Raw genomic sequence first — 4851 nt, forward strand, 5'->3', positions numbered from 1 at the left:
TGTTGGGAACTGGAGTAGGGTTGTGGGGAGGTTCTCCCAGGGAGGAGGCCCATCCAGGGTTAGGTGTGTCCTGGGTTGCGGACCAGGGCAGAAACACTAGGCTGTTAAGGAGAGGTCCCCGGTCCCTATTCAAGTGCCCCTTCTCAGTGACTGTAGCAGGCATGCTGTGCCAAGGGAGCTTTCCTGCGAGTCAGGGGTCTCTGTCTAACACCACCACCATCACACGCAAAGCCCAGTCGCCTTGTATATGGGAATCAGGGGAAAAGGAAGAGTGCACAGGGTGGCAGGGAAATGCAAAAACAATAGAGCTTGACAGGTTAAATCAGGCTCTGAGGGAAGTAAGAGAATGGGTGTCCTGAACAATTCTTATTCCAGACCGAAGCCTGCCTGATTCAAGGAGAAGCAGGCAAGGCCACTGACCTCTCTGGGCCTCAGAGTCCTGGTTGGGAGGGGAGAGAAGGGACTATAGTCATGCTAACTTATCACTGGTAATAGATCTCACAGCTAGCACCCCACTGCAGGACTCAGAAGTGAACATGTGAGGAAGAGAGACTCTAGACTGGGATCTAGCTGGCAGGTAGGTGTGCAATGTGATGAATGTTCACAGTGAACCTGTGAGTGAGGAGTGAGTCACGGCAGGGAACAGCCAGGCTGTGGGGGGGCAGGTGCCACTTTTAGGACCCGAAGGGAGAGTTCAGGAGCAGCCATGGATGAAAGGACTGTGTGGTGCCTGTTACAAAGGTATTATTCAGTACTACTCACATCACAGGGGGTGCCGTTCAGGGGTAGAGCATTTGACTGCAGATCAAGAGGTCCCTGGTTCAAATCCAGGTGCCCCCTGCCAAGTCACATTTTAGATTCTAAAGCCAGAAATTTGCGCTCTTCCTCTTGCCCCCAAATGTCCTCAACGCCTCAAATGGGTCCCCTTCGCACTTACCTGTGGGGCCTCTCTGGTGTGGGCAGTGAGCTGACTTGTCTCTGGCTTCTGACCAGGGCTTCAAACGGGTTCTTCCTATTTCAGTCATGGCTAAGGATGCAAAACTGGCAAAAACCCAAATATTTTAAATTTGGGTGCCCTGGAATTATAACCACAATGGGAAAAATTATGGGTCAGAGCCCTGCTAGAAACTGAATCTCCCTCTTAGAAAACAAGGGCAGCATATATGTTGTATAACAACGAAATCTCTTGCCCACAGCATTCTGCACAGAGTGGCAAACAGTGGTGCCTAGCTCACAGACGGTGGCCAACCACGCCACCTTGAATGTGTTTTGCTCTCCTCACTCCTGGCATTAATCCAACCTCACACATCAGTTTCCAGAAAGAGCTCACTACGTCTCTTCCAAGTCTCCAATTCCAGGCCTTCAACCCATAATCTTTCATTCTGGTTATGGTTCCACATCACCCAAATATTAAAAATTTCATGTCTGTTCTGGTTCCACATCATTGGCCATCACTGAGCTGGATCGAACCAGTTCAAAGCCCTATTTCAGGCAGACCAGTATCAAGGGTTAAATCCTGATGCTGACACCTACCTGCTTTGTATTTGTTAGCAAGTCACTGAGTCTCAGTTTCCTCACAAACAGGGCCCTTGCCAGCCTTAAAGGAGCAGGCCACATGACAGTAAACCAAGTTATGCCACATTTGCATTATACTATCTCTCTGCATTTCTCACAAGCAGTTAAACCAGGAGTCCTGGTCCTCAAGCTGCCCTTGTTCAGCTATAGTCCAGTTGTGGTCTGTATCTTCTTGCCTCATGTACTTGCCTTGGTTAATTCAGTTTCTGTGTGTGTCCATGAAAAGCCCCAACACAGAAATGTGTAGAACCTGCACAAAATCATTTCAGAGAGGCCACTGCTTCCTGCATTGCACAAGCTCTCCCTCAACCTTGACAGATGCAAACTCCTAAGGGAATCAAGTGCTCCCATCCAGGTCCTACTACCCCTGTGTTAATTTCCCTTTCAGAGAATCCCACTTCCTCTCCCATACTCAATAAAGCCCAGCCCAGGCCAACAGGACCAACAGTCATCCTTAATCCTTAAGAGGGTGGGGAGAGGAGAGGAAAGGGCCCAAGAATCTTTTCTTCCAAGAGTGTCTTCTTTCTGTGTACATTTACGAATGCAAATAGGTACTTGGTGATGGGATCCTCCAACTCCAGCAACAGTAGTTACACGCCAATGTAAATGCAAATTGCTTAGAGCAATGACAGGTACATATTCAGTGCAAAATAATAATACTACCTCCCCTCTTCCTTCCTCCTTATGTTAGGACTCCAATTTCATCTGCAGCTATTACCCATTTCAAGTTGTAACCTCCAGTCATACCAATCTTTTTGCCTTTTGTGGAGGAAAAACTCATTTAGTGGATTAATTAAAACACACACACACACACACTCAAAAGACTAGATATCTAGACTTTCGATAATGGTTGCAGAACGTTAAGAATGTAATCAATGTCATAGAATTATTATAGAAATTGTTGAATTGGCAAACATTTTGTTATGTATATTTTCACCACACACACAAAAAAGAATTAGATGTTTAAAGCAAAAATAATAGCAATGTACTATGGGATCTATAACATACATAAAGGTAAATTCTATGACAACAATAACACAAAGGACAAAACAAGGGAAGTGGAAGCATATTATAAGATTCTTAAAGTACACGTGAAGTGATATAACATTATTTGGAGGTAAAATATGAAAAGTTAAATATGGTACTGTAAACTTTAGATAAAACACTAAAAGAAAATAGCAAAAAGGGGTAATTAATAAACCAATGACAGGGATAAAATGGAATAATAAAAAATATCCAATTAATACAGAAGTTAGGAAAAAAGAACAAAGAATAGACGAGACTAATAGAAAACAAATAGCAAGATGGATTGACACAGTACCTGCAACAATGGGCTTAAACATAGCGACAATTGTAAGGATTGCAAAGGACTAGGCAGTGTTAAATCGTGTTCCGCACAGGGTCACTATGAGTCAGAATCAACTCAAAGGCACCTAACAACAACAAGATTTACATGTAATCCTATATACAATTACACTAAATGTAAATGGGCTAAACACTCCAATTAAAAGGTAGAGATTGTCAGACTGAATAAAAAAACCTACATGCTATCCATAAGAACACCACTTCAAATATAAAGACATAAATAGTTTAAAGTAAAACAATGAAGACAGATATAATATGCACACTCATCAAAAGAAAGTTGTAAAGGCTCTTTATAACAGTCTTCAAAATGAGGATTGTTACCCGAAATAAAGAAGAATACTTCATAATGATAAAAAGGTCAATTCATCAAGAAGACATATCAGTCCTATATATCCCTACCTTTAATAATGTAACTTCAAAATATATGAAGTAAAAATTATTCTCTTTTGAGATTGGATCTGGGTTGCCACCTGAAAAAATAAGCAAATACTCAAGAATTCTAATTGAGAATAAACAGGAATGACAAATGAATAACATAAGGAAGGAAAAATAGGGCATGACTAAATGTATTTTTATAATACAAGAGAATTCATTGTAAAGCTTCATTCTATTCACTTTTAAAAACTGCATAAAACAGATTATTTGTGAAGTAAAAATGAGTTACTAAAACAGACCCAAGGAGAAGTGGAACACCTAAATAGACCAATAACGAGTGATAAATGCATTCAAAAGAGAGTTAAGGAACTCTTCATCACAGGCACCACACCCAGAAGCCTAAAGACAATTTTTAGACTGATAATGAAAGTTTGTCTACTTTTTAATTAAGAATACATCCTTTTTTGGGCTATATATGATGTTCTGGAGTACAGAAAAGTAAGGAAATCTCTCCATATAATTCTGGGGAGCTTGCATAATCTTGATATAAAAAAAAAAGAAAGGACTGTTTTTGTTGCCAGGTGCCATTGAGTCAGTTCCAACTCATAGCGATCCTATGAACAACAGAACAAAACACTGCCCATCTTGTGCCATTCTCACAAGCATTGTTATGCTTGAGCCCATTGTTACAGCCACTGTGTCAATCCATCTCATTGAGGGTCTTCCTCTTTTTCACGGACCCTCTACTTTACCAAGCATGATGTCCTTCTCCAGGGATTGTTCCTTCCTGATAACATGGTCAAAGTGTGTGAAATGAAGTCTCCCTATCCTTGCTTCCAAGGACTATTCTGGCTGTACATTTTCCAAGTCAGATTTGTTTGTTTTTTTGGCAGACCATGGTATACTCAAAATTCTTTACCAACACCACAGCTCAAAGGTGTCAATTCTTCTTCGGGTGTCGTTATTCATTGTCCAGCTTTTGCGTGCAGATGAGGTGATTTGAAAACACTATCGCTTGGGTTAAGTGCACCTTAGTTTTCAAGGTGACATCTTTGCTTTTTAATATTGTAAAGAGGTCTTTTGCAACAGATTTTCCTAATGCAATGCATAGTTTGATTTCTTAACTGCTGCTTCAATGGATATTGATAGTGGATCCAGGTAAAATGAAATCTTGACATCTTTAATCTTTTCTCCATTTATCATGATGTTGCTTATTGGTCTAGTTGTGACGATTTTTGTTTTCTTCATGTTGAGGTGTAATCCATACTGAAGGTTATGGTCTTTGATCTTCATCAGTAAGTGCTTCAAGTCCTCTTCATTTTCAGTAAGGAAGGTTGTCTCATCTGTATAACACAGGTTGTTAATGAGTCTTCCTCCAAACCTGATGCCATGTTCTTCTTCATATAGTCCAGCTTCTCGGATTATTTGCTCAGCATACAGATTGAATAAGTATGGTGAAAAGATACAACCCTGACACACACCTTTCCCGACTTTAAACCACACAGTATCCCCTTGTTCTGTTTGAAAGGCTGCCTT

Source organism: Trichechus manatus, unplaced genomic scaffold (assembly GCF_000243295.1).
Source record: "Trichechus manatus latirostris isolate Lorelei unplaced genomic scaffold, TriManLat1.0 scaffold00048, whole genome shotgun sequence".
In the NCBI taxonomy this organism is placed as follows: domain Eukaryota; kingdom Metazoa; phylum Chordata; class Mammalia; order Sirenia; family Trichechidae; genus Trichechus; species Trichechus manatus.